Source organism: Tupaia chinensis, unplaced genomic scaffold (genome assembly GCF_000334495.1).
Source record: "Tupaia chinensis unplaced genomic scaffold, TupChi_1.0 Scaffold145685_1, whole genome shotgun sequence".
Lineage (NCBI taxonomy): Eukaryota > Metazoa > Chordata > Mammalia > Scandentia > Tupaiidae > Tupaia > Tupaia belangeri.
This window is the reverse complement of record NW_006205542.1, coordinates 5,188,084-5,206,575: the sequence shown is the minus strand read 5'-3', so window position 1 is coordinate 5,206,575 and position 18,492 is coordinate 5,188,084. Positions and strand designations below refer to the sequence as shown.

At 38.5% G+C, this 18,492-nt stretch overlaps 1 protein-coding gene across 1 annotated transcript in view; it reads left to right on the top strand.

The window, feature by feature from the left end:
- The first annotated feature begins 16 nt into the window (after nucleotides 1-16).
- The window catches only part of FILIP1 (filamin A interacting protein 1), a 287,383-nt gene continuing 268,907 nt past the window's right edge, over nucleotides 17-18,492 (top strand). Inside the window, exon 1 of the mRNA XM_006168322.3 lies at nucleotides 17-287. The gene's annotated coding sequence lies outside the window, so the exon portion shown is untranslated. The remainder of the gene's footprint in view (nucleotides 288-18,492) is intronic.

Genomic DNA, 18,492 nt, shown 5'->3' with positions numbered 1-18,492 from the left:
CAGGAGCCCAGGCTCGGCGAGCGGGCTGCGGCGCTGCCCTGAACCTCGGCGTGTGGCGCCCGCCGCCGCCTCTCCGTAGGGCGGCCCTTCGCGGCGCCGGCCCGGCCTAGACACCTTAAGTCCAAAACACCAACCGCCAGCGGCCCCATGGCAGACCTGGCGGGCGAGCGCCCCTCTGCGCGGCCGGTGATGTTTGGCCCCGTAGCGGCACCGACTCCTAGGAGATGTTAAAGTTCATTTCTTTCGCGAGGCCTTAGAATTTAAGCTGTGCCAACTGAAGAGTAAAGGTAATGAGGTAGAGGAATCACATGTTTAGAACATGATTTATGGTCCACTTTCATTTTTAAACACGTTTTCGAAATAATTTAGGAAATTAAGATTCCTGTAGTACACTTTGGGCAACAGTGTTTATACAAAAAAAAAAAAAAAACATTAGTCATTTATGTGCCTGAGACTGCAAAAACTATGCCCTGCCTTACCAGTCAGGTCTTACCATTTCAGATGACTATACCATGTTTTACTTTAACTTTCTTTTTTTGTTGTTATTAAAATAATTCTCCTTAATAAAAACAGGAAGGGCCGCGAGGTGGCGTGGTGGTTAAGGCACTGGATCACCACATGGTTGGCTACAGTTTGAGTCCCAGACCTGGAGGTTTCCTTTCCTACTTTCCCCTTTCTCTCTGGCCGAATTAAACAAATACTAATGATGATAAAATGAAATAAAACAATTCTTAAAAAGTAAAAATACGGAAAATACAGAAAATGAAAAAAAGTAAATGACTCCATAAACCCTTAGGCAGAGTTGTCTAACCACAGAAATTCAACATCTTTGGTTGTGTAGCGCTCCAATCAGCATTATTCTTTAATCCTTTAATATCCCTCTTTTAAAAAAAATCTGTGCTTATATAGCAATGAAAAATCAATAGCAATTAAAACGATGCAGAAAACCTACTATTAAATATAATCTTTGGGGAATAAACTATTCTAATTCAATTGTTAACCAAGGCTTAAACAGAATACCTTTTGTTTAGAACTTTTTTTACAATCTTTTCCTAAAAATAAGCCAGTAATCTTTACTGATTTAGAATAGTGTAGTGAATATAATTTATTATAATTTGTTATTTTTGTTGCTTGAGGATATTTCATGAGCCTGTTGTGAAGCTCTATGACATAGTCTGTGCCAATGACATAATACTGAGGCATGTAGATAATAGACAGATGTGGCTGACCTGTCATAGACTCTAAAATATAGTTTTAAAAAAGAAATCTCTGATTTTAAATATATATCTGCCAGCTTTCAAAAATGGAGAAAGGTGCCAGGAGTCCAGAAATGTGGGTGTCCTCTGGAAGGTAGAAGAGGCAAGGAAACTGATTCTCCCCTAGAATTTCCAGGAAAGAGAACTGACACCTTGGTATAGCCCAATGAGATAGGTGTTGGACTTCTGATAATAAATTTGTATTGTTGAATGAGTGGTACACCAGCTGCAGGAAACTAATACACATGGACTGGGAAGCATAGTGGAATTGTATAAAATGTGTCCGTTAAGCAAGCTATTAGGATCTTTCAGAAAAAGTTTTATTTTTAAGTGTTATTAATTTAGTTAACCTTTATGAGACTACATCATCCCAACTTTAAAAAAGAGGTTTGAATTAAACCAATGGTTCCCAAGCTTTAGCTTGCTGAGAATCACCTAGAGGGCTTTGTTAAATTGCTCTGCCTCTACCTTCAGAATTTTGGGACCTGAGAATTTGCTTTTTTAACATATTCCCAGGTATTTCACCACTGGTTTAAATCTCTAAATTCCTTTCAAGTTCAAGTGGTCTGATTCTGTGGGCCTACAATTACAAGTTAAAGTATCAATCTCCATATATAAGTATACATCAAACATACTTTCTGGGACCAGCAGTTGATATGATGGCTATGTCGCTGGACTCCCATGTAGTCGACTGCAGTTCGAGCCCTGGACCCAGTGGCTTAAACTCACACCAGGCACATGTGTGTGCATGCCCAAGATCCTGAGAAGAGAGTGGAGGAAAAGGGATTGTGGTGTTGCCATGTCCCCTGAATGGTGATTTCTTGCTTTCTGTCTTTTTGGCTAATGCACGCATCCTATAACAAAAACCTCTTTTAAAAAAAAAAAACAAACGATATTTTCTAAAATCACTGTTCTTCATATGTAATCATTTTATTGATGTTTTCATTTCATCCACTCTCATTCTTTCATTCTGAAACTTTCATTATTTAGATGATGAACTTACTGAAATCTCAAAATTCTAGTTTTCATCACTATTTCATATGATTTTGATCAACTAAGAATTGATGCTATCATATATCTCTTTATCTACTACTCAAGATCTAGAAATTTTCAGATTGAGGACATGCCCTTGAAAATTAGATGTATTTAGTATTTAAATATAAATCCATATTTAGTGTTTACAAATTCTCCATAAGCAGCCCTTCTTTACATAACACATTTGAAGCTTAGGGATGTTGCAAGAATGACTATCGAAAATATGACTGGTTACAAAACCAGTTCTGTGAGTTATGCATTCACTTTTTATTAAAAGTCTAGTATGTCTAAGTTTTATTTTTGCAAAGGCAGTGCTCTGATTATGATTTGCTAAGGATACTATCCAGATCTCCTAACCAACATTTACTGAGCATCTACTGTAAAAATAAGCGGAAACAGACTCCATGACTTTGCCAACATGACTCAGCTACAAAACCGTAGACCTAGGATTTGGGTCCAGGGCCATCTAAACTCCAAAGTTCATGCTCTCTTATTATCATTACCATGTAGTAATAATAAATGAAATGTAATGAGTGGACCTAGAAGCAAACTTTTTAACATAAAATAATGCACAAAAGTGGTCTTCCCAGATCCTTTTTTTTTTTTCCGTGTGCTCTCACCAGAAAGACAGACAGAGAGACAGAAAACGAGAAATCACCCCCCAGGGGGGATGGCCACGCCGCAATCCCTTCTCCTCCATTCTCCTCTGGGGATCTTGGGCACGCATGCACACGCGCCTGCCGTGAGTTTTAAGCCAAGGGGTCCGGGACACGAACCTCAGTTGACTACATGGGAGTCCAGCGACATAGCCAGTATGCAAACTGCTGGTCCCCCAGATCTTCACTGTTGTATTTGCTTAGTTTATTGGAGTCTGCTGATGGCCTTCTCTTTCCAGGCTATTTATGCTTTCCTTCATGTCACCAGTTAATAACAGCAGAAGGAATGTAGTAATGACTTGCAATCTAATTTTCAGAAAGTGCTATTCTGTAATGCTTACTCCAAACTAAAGCTGATTAGGAGTTTGCATTTTTCATTAACTTCACTTTGCAATTTGAACTGCTTCATCTGTTTTGCAGGTCAATAAACATAAGTCTTCAGAGCACAAAAAAAAATGTAGGGATTAATGAGTTTTAGCCTTTAAATACCTTCATTTTATGAGAGACTAAAAGTCTTGCTTTATAATTACCTTTTTTGTCTGCTTTTTTTTTTTTTTTTTTTTTTGTGGGGACTTTTTTTTTTTTTTTGAGAGAGATTTTGCTATAAGGTATGTGCACTCACTGGAGAGATAGACAGAAAGTGAAAATCACCTCCCAGTGGGGATGGCTATGCCACAATCCCTTCTCCATTCTCCTTTTGGGATTTCGGGCATGCACGCATGCACATGTTCCTAGTGTGAATTTTAAGCCACTGGTTCTGGGATTCTAACCATGGTCACCTATGCTGGAGTCCAGAGACATAACCATTATGCCATGTGTGGGTCTTTGGTCTGTTCTTCTTAATAACATTTCATAATAAATACATGCATATGAGATAATCAGTTCTTCTCCCTCTATGCTTGCATTTATGTGTGTATGTGTATAGATAGATTGATATGTATGTTTAGTATTGTTTTTCTTTCTCTCATTTTTTTATTTCTAAAGAACATACTCTAATGCAGATGTTGGCTATTTTCTAAAGCTTTAATTTTTATATTTTGTTGGTCACAGAATATTATTATCATTTTGAAAGATGTTTGTTATAGGGTGTGCGTGCTCTCCAGAGAGACAGACAGAAAGCAAGAAATCGCCCCCCAGGGGGGATAGCCAGGCCACAATCCCTTCTCCATTCTCTAGGGATCTTGGATATGCATGGCCAGTGTGAGTTTGAAGCCCCTGGGTCCACGACTCGCTTCCTGGGAGTCCAGCAATGTAACCATTACGCCATCTGCTGGTCCCAGAGAATATTATATATACATATCTTTTTATTATTTAAATTTATTTATTTACATTCATTAACTATATATCATTACAGCATACAAATGAGATTTTTCCATCCAGAATACACTGTATATTGGCTCAATCAAGCACATCAACATACAACTTGCTGTTCAGACTTTCAAATACAACACGTATGGCAAAGAAACAGCAGTTAACACCCAACATCTGCCACAGTTCTGTCTTTGAATTGCCTATCTTTATAATGTGATATATTACAATTTCTTATGTTCCTGGTATTCATAAAGGCAGCAACATCAGTTTTTCCTGCTTTGAAAACAGTAATGCTAATGTTACAAAATTACTTAAAATGTCAACTTTTTCCTTTTAATATCTGCTGCCCATATTAGTAACATAATTCATCTGTACTGTTAATGAGTCATTGAAAAGTATACTGCACCTAATAAATCAACCCCTAATTCTACATTAAACTGAACTTGTGTAAAAAACAAAACAAACAAACAAACAAAAACAAGTATTTTCCTACTTCAGTATACTCAGCTACTCAGCTATTTTTCTCAAAAATATTTTCTTTCTTTTTTTAATTTGCTGTAGGGTGCATGTACTCTCTGGGGAGAGACACAGAGAAACACAGAGGGAAAGGGACAGTAAAAAGTGAAAAACACCTAAGATCCAGCTGCTTTATCCACCATACTACCTGGCTGGCCCAAGTATTTTTATTCTTGGATAAATGTGTGTGTGTGTGTTTGTGTGTAAGAGAGAGGTGATTGTTTCATTTTTCATTCCTAACAGACCTCATGTTGTACTTTTCTTTTTCCTCAAAATATATGTGATATACTTTGTGCAAAATGTTAAGTTCTGTTTAGGTATGTACTTGTTTTGAAAAGGTTTATAAAATACAATTCCTTAAAACAACCTCAATATTAGACAAGTAGAGGAGAAGAAACATGTCAGACTAAGCCTAATTTTTCACATAAGAAATGAAATAATGGTCTAGTAATACATTCCTTTAAAAAGCTCAGAATGTACTTCAATTATTATTAAACATATTAGAATATAGGAAATAAAACAAACTTTTCTGTGGTTTTTTCTATGAGAAGAAAATATACTACACAGTGAGTCTAGATTCAGGCCAATCAAGAGGAATTAAAACTGTACCCTTGTCCACCATTCCAGTGTAAAGGACCACAGTACTTCAGCAACCACACAGATGTAATCAAATAAATACAGAAAAACATAAGGATAGAGAAATGATCAGAAACATCATGAACGTTAAGGGAATGCTCTGAAATTATTTAAACCAGTGAAGTAGATCCATTTGTACTGATCAGGAAAGCATTCATGATTTATTAAAAAGAAAAAGCAAGTTACAGAGTAACTTTATATCATTTTTAGAAAAATTAATTTATAGGGGCCAGCATTTGGTGTGGTTAAGGTACTGGACTCTCATACGGCTGACCACGGTTCAAGTCCTATACCTGGCAACTTAAAAATCATGCTGGGCATTTGTGCATGTGTGCCCAAAATCCCAGGAGGAGAATGGAGGAGATAGGATTGAGGTGTGGCTCTCCCTCTGTGGAATTCTCTGTCTCTCCCTGGCAAGCACACTTACCTTATACAAAAACCCAAAAAGAAAAAAAAATTAGACATCTTAATTGTATTTTTTTAAAGTTTTTTGGAGAGGTTTTTTGCTATAGGGCACACGCGCTCACCAGAAAGACAGAGACAGAGAGCCAGAAAGAGACAGGCCACCCCCGCAGGGGGGATGGCCACACCACAATCCCTTCTCCTCCATTCTCCTCTCGGGATCTTGGGCATGCACGCAGACGCACCCAGCGTGAGTTTAAGCCACTGGGTCCGGTACTCAAACTGCAGTCGACTACATGGGAGTCCAGCAACATAGCCAATACGCTAACTGCTAGTCCTCTTAATTGTATTTTTTGCACATGAAAACAATATTGGAAAGCTTAGTTTATTTATTAAAAGTATAGAACTTTCATGATGATTGTTACATCTGTGATCTAGGGATGTAATGCATTTTTGGTTTCAATATTTTGGGATAGCAAACAATATAATGTTATTAAGAATATATGCCAGAGGGGACCAGCAGGTGGCGTGGTGGTTAAGGTGCTGGACACTCCCACATGGCCTACCAGGGTTCAAGTCCTAAATCTGGTGGCTTGCTTTCTCACTTCCTCTCTCTCTCACTCTCACCTTCTATCTCTCTCTAGTCAAATTAATAAATAAATGAATGAATAAATAAAAAATAAAATAAATAATTATTTTAAAAAAAGAATAGATGCCAGAAATTATCTTTAATATGAGGAATAGGAGAGGTTTCTGTACGATTATCTCACTTGGGGAGGTGAAAGGGATGGGGTGTCAGGCCTTTAGTAGGATTTCCTTAAAGAATATAGTTTATGGGGAACCAGCAGTTAGTGTAATGGCTATGTAGCTGGACTCCCACGTAGTCGACCGCGGTTCGCATCCCGGACCTGGTGGCTTAAAACTCACGCCAGGCACGTGTGTGTGCGTGCCCAAGATCCCAAGAGGAGAATGGAGAAGGGATTGTGGCATGACCATCCCCCTGGGGGTGATTTCTCTCTTTCTGTCTCTATGTCTCTTTCTGTCTGTCTGGCGAGCACACACGCCCTATAGCGAAAATCTCTCCAAAAAAAAAAAAAAAGAATATAGTTTATGGAGGCTGGCAGGTGTTGTGCTGGTTGAGGTGCTCAACTCCCACATGGCCGTCCGCACTTTGAATACTGAACCTGGTAGCTTACTTTCTCACTCTCCTTCCTCTCTCTCTATGTCTCTCTCTGGTCAGATTGAATAACAATAATAATAATAAATTTTTTTTTTCAAAAAATATATCATTTATAAGGCTCTGATGTTGTAAAGATGGTTACTCAGAGGCATTTAACACTTGCCACCACCACACACAAAAAAAGACCAGAATGACAAATAAGCAACTGCATTTCAACTTAAATATCTACAGGACAGCACTGGAACCCAGCAGAGGAGTGATGGAAATGGAAAGTGTCCAGGGAGTAAAGCATGAAAACTTAGGATGGCAACATATAGACAGGAGCAAAGCACCCTGCCTCTGTGTCTCTGTCTTCCTGGCTGATCTCAGCTCAGAGCCAGGAGGAACTCTCTGGTATGGACAGGAGATGAGCCAGAGCTCCCCAGCATCTCACACTACTACTGCGTGCCGTAGCAAGCCTGGTTACACGGGGTTCCCACAGTCCTCACAGGTCCTGTGCCCAGTTTGGGGAGTTGCCCGGTATTCACGAGGCTATATAAGAAAAATTTAAATAATGTTCTTTTCATCCCCCAAGGACCCAAGTTGCCATGACAGACACTGCCTTGATACCAGAGCCACTGATATACTACATTCTGTTGTGGGGGGCCAGAAACTACTACATCTTACCAACTCTGAGAGGTCACCATCATTCAACCATGCTCACACAAGAGGCTGCTGCTCCATGAACCTGGCCAGACCCAGAGATACACCTGTGACTTTGGCACCCCTCCCGACGTAGCACTTTGTACTCCAGTAAACAGGTTGTCCTACAGCATGGGATTCAAACCTGAGACCAAGAAAACCAACACTCTTGTGACTGTGGGCCTGGGGACCAAGGGGTAAGGTGTCATTGGTGGCCATCCCATAATAAAGCTGAACTGAACTGTTGCCTCCACTAACATCCACAGTCTTGGCATTCACAGACATTCTGATATCAATTACAATAGAAGGAATCACATAGAGGCTATTCTGTTGTGCCCACCCAAAACCCAAACACACACAGACACAGAGACACACAGACACAGAGAGAGAAAGAGAGAGAGAGAGAGAGAGAGAGAGAAACAAAAGATAAGGGAGGGGCCAGCAGATGGTGTAATAGTTACATTGCTGGACTCCCAAATGACCAACCGTGGTTCAAGTGCTAGACCCGGTTGCTTGAAACAAAGACTGGGTGCATATGTGTGCATGCCCAAGATCCCAGGAGGAGAATGGAGGAAAAGGGATTGCTGTGTGGGCATCCCCCCTTGGGGAGTGATTTCTCACCTCACTTTAACTATCTCTGCCTCTCTCTCTGGCAAGCACACATGCCCTAAGGCAAAAACCTGTAAGAAAAAAAAAAAAAGGAAAAGACAAACAGGGTTTTAAACAACAAAGAAAGTCTATGACACTTATGGGTCACCATTAAGTGGACAAATATGAGTATTTCGAGAGTTCCAGGAGAAGACAGGAAATGGCATTGAAAACCTATTAAATAGCCGAAAACTTCCAAAGTATTAGGAGAAATAGGCATATTTATATCCAGGAAACTCAAAAGTTTCCAGATAGATTCAACACAAAACGGTCCACTCTGAGGCATATTGTGGTCAAACTTAATAGTCAAAGGCCTAGCTGTGGTATCAGTGATGGTAGCATGCTGCTGGGCAATAAAAGAAACATGTAAAGGCCATGTATTTAGTTCCCAGGCTGACCTGAAAACACTGTGTGCCTCTGGCTATACCCGTGATGCTGGCTGGCTGGAGGTCTTGGGTGGAGACAATCATAGCTTTGAGACCCTGTTGAGAGTCTCAATCTATCTGTCTGTCTCAATAAATAAACAGACTTAAGGAACCAGCAGGTGGCATGACTCTGGACTCCCACATGGCCAACTATGGTTCAAGTCCTAGACTTGGGGACTTGAAACATCACATCAGGCATGTGCCTGTGTGCATGCCCAAAATCCCAGGAGGAGAATGGAGGAGAAGACATTGCAGCATGGCTATCCCTCTTAGGGGTGATTTTTCACTTTCTCTGTCACTGCTTTTCTCTCTCTCTCTGGTGAGTGTACATGCCCTATGGAAAACCTTAAAAAAAAAAGAAAAGAAAATAATAAATAGACTTAATAAAAAGTAGAAAACAGAGAATTCAAAAAACAGCAAGAGAAATGGAGACAGTCACATTTAATGGAAATCTTACTAGACTAACAGCTGAGTCTCAGCAGTAATCTTTCAGGCTAGAAAAGAATGGGATAATATATTCATAGTACTGAAAGAAAGAAACTATTGGGGACCAGCAGTTATAACGTAATGGTTATGTTGCTGGACTCCCATGTAGTAGGCTGCGATTTGAGTCCCGGACCCGCTGGCTTAAAACTCACACCGGGTGCATGTGCATGCGTGTCCAAGATCCCGAGAGGAGAAAGGAGGAGAAAGGATTGCGGTGTGGCTATCCCCACTGGAGGGTGATTTCTCGCCTTCTGTCTCTCTGTCTCTGTCTGGACCTAACTGCCACAACAAAAAAAAAAAAAAAAAAAAGCCTCTCCCCCCCTAAAAAAAGAAACTATCACAGCTAAGAATATAATTTCCTGAAAAGCTAGCCTTCAGAAGTTAAAGAGAAATAAAGTCTTCCCCTAAAAAGCAAAAACTGAAGTATTTATCATCACTAGACCAGTCTTACAAGAAATGCTAAAATGAGGGGACCAGCAAATGGCATAGTGGTTACATTGCTGGACTCCCACATGACCAACTGCGGTTTGAGTCCTAGACCTGAAAGCTTGAGACTCAACACCAGGAGTGTGTGCGTGAATGCCCAGAGTCTCAAGAGAAAAATGGAGGAGAAAGGATTGCGGTGTGGCTATCCCCTTCCAGGGGGTGATTTCTTTCTTTCTGTCTCTCTGGCGAATGCACATGCCCTATAGCAAACATCTCTCTTTAAAAAAAAAAAAAAAAGCTGGGAACCAGAAGTTAGCGTAATGGCTATGTCGCTGGATTCCCACGTAGTCGACCGCGGTTCGCGTCCTGGACCCGGTGGCTTAGAACTCACGCCGGGTGCTTGTGTGTGCGTGCCCAAGATCCCGAGAGGAGAAAGGAGGAGAAGGAATTGCGGCGTGACCATCCCCCCTGGGGGGTGATTTCTCGCTTTCTGTCTCTTTGTCTCTTCTCTCTCTGTCTGGCGAGCGCACGCACCCTATAACGAAAACCTCTAAAAAAAAAAAAAAAAAGCTAAACTGAGCTCTACAGCTGAAAGCAAAAAATGGTAACTATGATCATGAAAATACACAGAAGTAGGAAACTCATTTAAGCAAGTACACAAATGGAAAAGAGAAAGAATGAAAGCTTATCACTACAGAAGACACCAAACTACAAAAACAACTCTCTCTCAGAAAAAAAAAAAAAAAAAAAAAAAAAAAAAAAAAAAACCACACCAAAGAAGGGAAAGAAACAAAAAAAAAAAAAAAAAAAAAATCCACCCAAGGAGAGGAAAGGAAAAAAAAATATATAAAAATCTCTACAAAACCAGTAACAAAATGAGTCCTTTCCTATCACTAATTGCTTTGCATGTAATGGTTTAAATCCTCTAATTAAAAGACATAGAGTTCAGCCTGCAGATGATGTGATGGTTAAAGTGGTGAATCCCACATGACCAGCTGCACTGTTCAAGACTTGGACCTAATAGCTTGAAAAACATGCCAGGTGCTTGTGTATGTATGCCCAAAATTTAATTTTTATTTATTTTATTAACATAGTTACTCCAGCTTTCTTTTGCTTATTATTTGTATGATGTATCTTTTCCCTCTATTTTCTTTCAACCCATGCCTTTATATGAAATTTCATCTCTTTTATATAACATATTGTTGAATCTTGCTTTTTATTTCATTCTACAATGAATGTCTTTTAACTGGAATATTTAGTCCATTTGCACATAATGTAGTTATTAGAGTAGTTAAATTTAGAGCTACTTTTAATTTATTTTATTTTCAAATATGTTGGAGGGCATGTGCAAGTGAAAGAGAGAAAGAGAGATGGAAAGTGAGAAAGCACTTCCCATGGGGAATGGTCATGCTACAATCCCTTTTCTTCCATTTTTTCCTTTAGAATTTTGGGCACACGTGCACATACCTCTGTGTGTTTTTCAATCTGCTGGGTCTGGGACTCAAACTAGCAGTGTTGGATTCAGTTAGCTTAACCACCATGCTACCTGCTGGCCCTAGAGCTACCATTTTATTTTCTGTTTATTTCCTTTGTCTTTTATTCCTTTATTCTCCATGTCTGCATCTCTTTTGATTATTTAGACATTTTTAAAAAATCTGTCTATTTATCTATTGACTTTTATTATTATTATTATTATTATTTAATTTGACCAGAGAGAGACAGAGAGAGGGAAAGTGAGAAAATAAGCTGCCAGGTATGGGATTTGAACCGTGGTCAGCCATGTGGGAGTCCAGAGCCTTAAACACCACACCACCTGCTGGCCCCTATGTATTGACTTTTTAGCTAGACCTCTTAGTGATTTTTGTTTCATTTGCTTGTTTTGTTTTGGTGGTTGTTTCATGTAAAAATACAGAAACCATGCAACCTTATTTATCAATTAACCACTCTCCCACACTTTATAATATAGATGTCATATAACTTTGTGTATCATAAACATTATAAGACAATGGCATATTTCTTTAAATAATCACGTGTATGTGTGTGCGTGTGTGTACACATATGTATTTTCTTTTTTTAGAGTGAGATTTTTGCTATAGGTTGTGTGTGCTTGTCACACATGCCAGAGAGACAGAAACAGAGAGACAGACAGTGAGAAATCACCCCTCCCCCCCAAGGGGAATGACCATGCTACAATCTCTTCTCTTTCATTTTCCTCTTAGGATTTTGGGCACCCACACACATGTGCCTGGCATGAGTTTTAAGCCGCTGTGCCCAGGACTTAAACTGCAGTCGGCTATGTGGGATTCCAACACCTTAATCACTATATCACCTGCTGGCCCCCATATATATGTTTTTAAAGAAGATAAAATTTGGTCTTTTTCTTTCTTTCTTTCTTCTTTTCTTTTTTCATTTACTGTAGGTGTGTACACTTACTGGAGAGAAGGAAAGAGAGAGAGAGAGAGAGAAAGTGAGAAAGCACTTCGTGGGACCAGCAGATGGCATAATGGCTACATATATCGACTCCACATGTGTCCCTGGACTCCCATGTAGTCCACCACGGTTTAAGTGCCAAGCCCGGTGGCTTAAACTCACGCCAGGCACATGTGCGTGCATGCCCAAGATCCCAGGAGGAGAATGGAGGGGAAGGGATTGCGCATGACCATTCCCCCTGGGCGGTGATTTCTCGCTTTCTATCTGGCTGTCTCTCTGATGAGCGTATGCGCCCTATAGCAAAAACCTCTGGAAAAAAAAAAAAAAGAAAGAAAGAAAGAAAGAAAGAAAGAAAGAAAGAAAGAAAGAAAGAAAGAAAGTAAGTTCACCCAGGGAGGTTGGATGGCCATGCTACAATCCCTTTTCTTTCATTCTCTTTCCATTTTCTTCTTGGGATTCTGGGGACACACACACACACACACACACACACACAGGCTCAGTATTTTTCAAGTCACTGGGTTAGTTGGCTATGTGGGATCTAGTCGTCTTAACTACCATGCTGACCTTAAAAAGTCATTTATGTTTATATAAAGCTCTGTATTTCTGAATATATAGATTTCATTTTTCTTTTAGTCTAAAGAAGCTTCTTTAGCATTTCTTGTAGTGCACTACTTTAGTTTTCTACTGCATGAAAATGTCTTTATTTTGCCTTTATAGTTGAAGAGACATTTTCTCCAGACATAGAATTCTGACGTGACAGGCCAGCAGGTGGCATAGTGGTGAAGGGATTGGACTCCCACTTGGTCGACTGCAGTTCACATCCCTGACCCTGCAGCTTGAGACTCACACTGGCTGCATGTACGTGCATGCGAAAATCCCAAAAGGAGAAGGGAGTAGATAAGGCTGCAGCATGGCCATTCCTCCTGGGGGGCAATTTCTTGTTTTCTGTCTCTCTCTGTTTCTCTAGTGAGTGCATGCCCCCTATAGTAAAAATCTCAAAAAAAAAAAAAAATTTCAGAGTTTTTTCTTTCTTTTAGCACTTTAGGATGTGTCATTGTCTTCTGACTACTATAGTTTCTGATGAGAAATCAATGTTTAATGGTTGTTCACCTATATTTAATATTTCATTTTTCTGTTGCCAGTTTCAATATCTTTTCTTTACTGTTGTTTTTCAGCAGTTTGAATATGATATACCTAGGTGTGCTTTTCTTGTATTTATTTTGAGCATCTTAAATTTGTGAATTTTATCTTTCACCAAAATTTGAGATTTGCAGTTATTATATTTTAAATCCTTTTTTCTCTTCCATTCTGTTTTTTCCCCATGAATCTGATTACACGTATGTTAGATCTTCTGTTATCGTCTCACACATCTCCAACACTCTCATAGTTTTTATTAAATCTTTAAAAAATTCTGTCCTTGGGGCCAGCAGATGGCATGGAGATTAAGGCAGCTGGATCCCAATATGGTCAGCTTCACAATTTGAGTTCCAGACCCTCAGTGACTTGAAAAACATGCCAGGTGAGTGTGCATGTGTTCTCAGAATTCTGAGAGGAGAGTGACAGAGAAGGTATTGCAGTGTGGCCATTCCTCTTGGAGGAGTGCTTTCTTTCTCTCTTTCTCTGTCCTCTCTGGTGCGTGCACATACCCTATAGCAAAAATAAATATGTAAATCTTATCCTTTAGATGATGAAATTTCTATCGATCTATCTTTAAATTTACTAATTCTTTATTATGTCCAATTTGCTTTTGTATATTTTTAGTTCAAAAGTTTCCTTTTGGTTCTATAATATAGTTTCTATTTTTTGGTGAGATTATTTGTTTCATTATATAAGGGTATTTTCTTTATTTCAACAAACAGAGTTATAAAATATGCCTTAAAATTTATGTCTGCTAATTTCATTATCTTGGTTCCTGGTCTTTTCTATTGAAAATCGATCACATGGGGATAGCAGGTGTCATAGTGGCTGACTACAGTTTGAGTCCCAGACCTGGCAGCTTGAAACTCATGCCAGGTGTGTGTGCTCAAAATCCTGAGAGGAAAAAGGAGAAGGGATTGCAGTGTGGCCATCTCCAAGGGGTTTGGGGATAATTTCTTGCTTTCCGTTTTTCTAATGTGTGCATGCACCTTATAACAAAAATCTCTCTTAAAAAAAAGGAAAAAGAAAAAAAGAAAGTGGGTCATGATTTCCTTGTTCTAAGTATGTAGAGCAATTTTAGATGTAGAATGTTATGTAGTTAAGACTCTAAATTCTATTTTATTTCTCCAAAGAGTGTTATATGTTTTAAGTGTGAAACTAACTTTGCCATACTTAAACTGTAAATGCTTTTTAAAAAATTTTTTTTGCCAGCATGTATATGTGCTTGCCAGAAAGAGACAAAGAAAGAGGGTAAGGGATAAAGCAGACCCCCATGGAGAATGGTCATGCTGCAATTCCTTCTCCATGTCTTCCTCCTTCAGGGATTTTGGGCAGACAAGCACAAGCAACTGGCACATTTCCCAAACCACTAGGTCCAGGACTTGAACTGTGCAGTTGACCATGTGGGATCTGGCTGCCTTAACCACTAGGCAACACAGCTGACCCTGAACTGTAAACTCTTTCTTTTTGCAAACAGCTCAAATCTCAGTTTATTCCTTTTGTCCTTAACTAAGGTACTTAAAGTCTACCTCATTCATGTATAGTTCAGAGACTTGGCTAGGGTTTATAAACAGAATTCAGTTTATAATTCAATCTGGTTCTCTTTTTTCTGGTTCCCACAGCACTTTCCAGAGTCTGTGGTTGCTCTGAATCCTATTTTCCAATTTTTCAGGCCAGAAGGATTCCTTTTATTAGAGTTTTAGCCACACTGTACTCTGCTTTCTGCAGCCCTCGGGCTAAATCTGTAAAAATAGGAAACTCATCCTTTTCTGGTCCTTTGTCCAAGTTTTGATTCTTCTGAAACTATGCTTACATGTGCTCACTTTGCAGTGACTTCAGCTCACTATTTTTGTTTGTTTGTTTTTTGTTATTGTTCAGAGCTGGTAGGATTCTGAAAGTGTTGAACTCAACAGATCTTGGTTGGTCATCTGAGACATATTCCACATGGTATCTTAGTGGGATTGAGCCATTTTCCCCAAATTATAGCTCGATAATTTTATTACCTTTCCTCATTTTCTGTGTCACTTTCTCAGCTTCCTTATATATGCTTCCTAAACTACATACATTCAAGACTTTATTTCAGAGCCTAATTTATGGGCGACATAAATTAAGACTCAGTCACTCATGTGGTCATTCAAAAACATTATTTAGTTTAATCTTCCCAATATCCCTCAGGAGTATACTGTGGGAAGAACTTTAGTAATATTTCTATTTTTCTGAGTTCAGTACGACTTGTCTATGATACTATAGTCAGTAAGTGACAGAACCAAACTTTAAAATTACACATGGGTTCATAGCATATGATTCTGTCGTGCAGGAAGCCATACAGTTGACCATAGGTTCAAATCCCTGGATTGGCCTGAAGATGTGCCAAACACGCGCACATGGGTGCTCAAGATCCTAAAGAGCTGGAGACCTGGGGAAGGGCGATCACAGTGTGATAGGATCTTGCCTAGGGTTCTCTCTCTTGCGTGAATACATGTAGTCTCTAGCATTAAAAACAATATAATAATAAAATACTTAATTCTAAGATCTCTGGCACTGTGTATTTGGGGTTATTTACTTTATTTCTCTTATCCTTATTCTCGCATATGTACAACAGGGATAAGAAAGTCCATAATGTATGGGACTATATGACAGTTAAATAAAATATTGCTAATAATATCACATAGTGCCTACAAAATATTGGGAATTTTATGAGTCAGCTTGCACTTGTAACAATCTCAGCTCCTCAGTGGTTTATAATAACAATTATTTTTTTCTGAGCTCAGGTTCATGCTGTCAACTACTAGTTGGAAGGTGTAGACTGTAGACTGAGTCTGCTCCTTCCATCTCCATTATTTTGGTACCTAAACTAGAAGAGAGCCTTGTATGTAACATTGTTTTTCATGGTAGAGGGCACAAGAACTAGGGAACTTTGGGAATCTTGTAATCTTTCTAAAAGTGTCTGTTTGGAAGTAATATATTTTGAATATTTCATTGGCCAAAGTCATACAAGCTCAAAATCAATGAGATGGAGAAATATCCACCACAAATGTAATCATTGTCTTTGTTTCCACAGTACTATGGGCACTATATTTTGACAGGAGAAGAATATGGATAATAGAGCAGGCATGGCTACTTGAAAAGACAGGAGTACAAAGGAGTATGAAGTGCCAAAATAAGAATTCAGAGAAGAGTTGCCGTGGGCATTCAGAGAATGTGAGCCATAAGGACCATGAAAGGTCTTATGAATGAGGGAGGGCTTAAGTGGGGTCCTAAGAAATTATTGGGGCCCAGCAGGTGGCGTGGTGGTTAAGGCTCTAGACTCCCATGTGGCCAGCTGTGATTCAAGTCCCAGACCTGGCAGCTTGCTTTCTTGCTTTTCCTTTCTCTCTTTCAAATTGTAAAATAATAACAGCCATAACAAATAGAATTAAATAAATAAGCAATTCTTATTTTTTTCCTTTTTAAGAGCTGATTAGGATTTGGAAAATAGTCATTTGAAGCAGTGATAGCTGGATAAACAAAGGTACAGAGTTGAACTAATCTGGTTCTGTTATTGGGGTATTTTTCAGGAGAGAATTATTGGAGGCAGACTGGGACACCTGAATGTCAGGCAGAAGGCAAAAAAAGAGCCCTTACCAAATTTTGAGTAAGATTTAAAATTTAAGGTATGCTTTAGAAAAATTGTCCTTGCAGTCTTGCAGGAGGAAAGATGGTTGGCAAGGAGTTTTTCTATGCTCAGTAGCCATTGTTCTTTCTTCTAAGCTGTACATAGGCTCTGTGAGACAAGTATATGACAAAAATGTGTTGAGTATGACAACTATTTCCTCAATACATACTTGACTCCCACTAGTTAGAAAACAAAAATTGTCTTACTTGTTTTCCTCTGAATCTCCTGCCTGACCAAATAAAGAGCACGCCTTTGTAGAAGACAATACTTCCCACACAGAAACATAATTATAGCAATACATCAGATAGGCTGGGTATTCAAAGAAACATTACAAACTGGAGGAAAATGTTTGTGCTTTGTAATTTTTAATTTTACTTTTGAAATAACCAAGGAAAGACTATTTGAATACAATTTTCTGTTGTGCACATAAAAAAATAGAGAAATAACCTTTAAAATTTCTCATCTTTGAGTTTCTTAGCAAAATACAATGCCCAGAAGCTTTTGGAAGGCAGTGACAGTGGCTGTGGTAAGAGTTTCTATCCATTATTTTATTCCACTATTTCTCTGATTTTTATTGTTGCTTTTGGTTTATTAATGATCTTTGATAAATGCCATGCTAATGCTGTTCTATTTGGATTTGAAATTAATAGCAATTTAAATAAGATGATATAATTTTAAAAATTAGATCAATGACTTAGCTAAATAGAAAAAAATCAAATGTAATGCATATATCTGCCTTTAAATTAGTCACATAAGAACTAAGATTTCTTTTTAGATCTGTTGGACTATGATTATTTAGGCCATGAAGAATACATTACTTTATAATTACTGTGATATTGAAACTAAGTATCTAACTAAGGATTGGCATTACTTCAAAAATATATAGATTAACGTCTGAAGTCTTTAAAATGGAATTGGGGCAGAGAGAAGGGACTAAATATTTAGTTCACTTTTCTTCAGTACGAAGCACTGTATTAAGTACTTCATTCGCTTGCGCTAATACCACATAGAAGCACTGTGCACCGTTATCCTCATTTTGCAAACGAGAAAATGCAAGTTCTGTGAGGAAAAGGAAACTCTTAAGTTCTCACATCTAGTAGCTGATAAAGCTGGGGCTGAACCTAGCTGGGTTTGACTCCAAAGTCTAATCCCCTTCCACTACATAATGTTAGCTTCACATTGCTCCATTTTCTTTTATCCTTATCCTGAGCATGAGGGACCTGGTTTTCACAAGGAATCTAAGGATATAGAAATGTTATTTTAGTTAATGAATGGTTTATATATCAGTGACCCATGATTCCCAGAATTTCAAATTTAAAAAAATGAACTAGTACCATAAACCAGAAGATAAATTTTAAATTCGGTGCTTAAAAATGTTTAACATTGTAATAATAATTTTATCACAACAATAATAAGCATTTAAAAGACATCCAAAGCTACCATAAGTCATCTCTTATTTATCTGTGTTCTTCTCTTTTAGTTTTTGTCCACATCCATATACAATTTGCTAAGAATTATATTATTTAATTAAACATTTTAATAACTACACACTATTCCACTAAGTGGACATATTCCTATAAGGTTTGAAATTTAGCTCATTTTCAATTTTCTA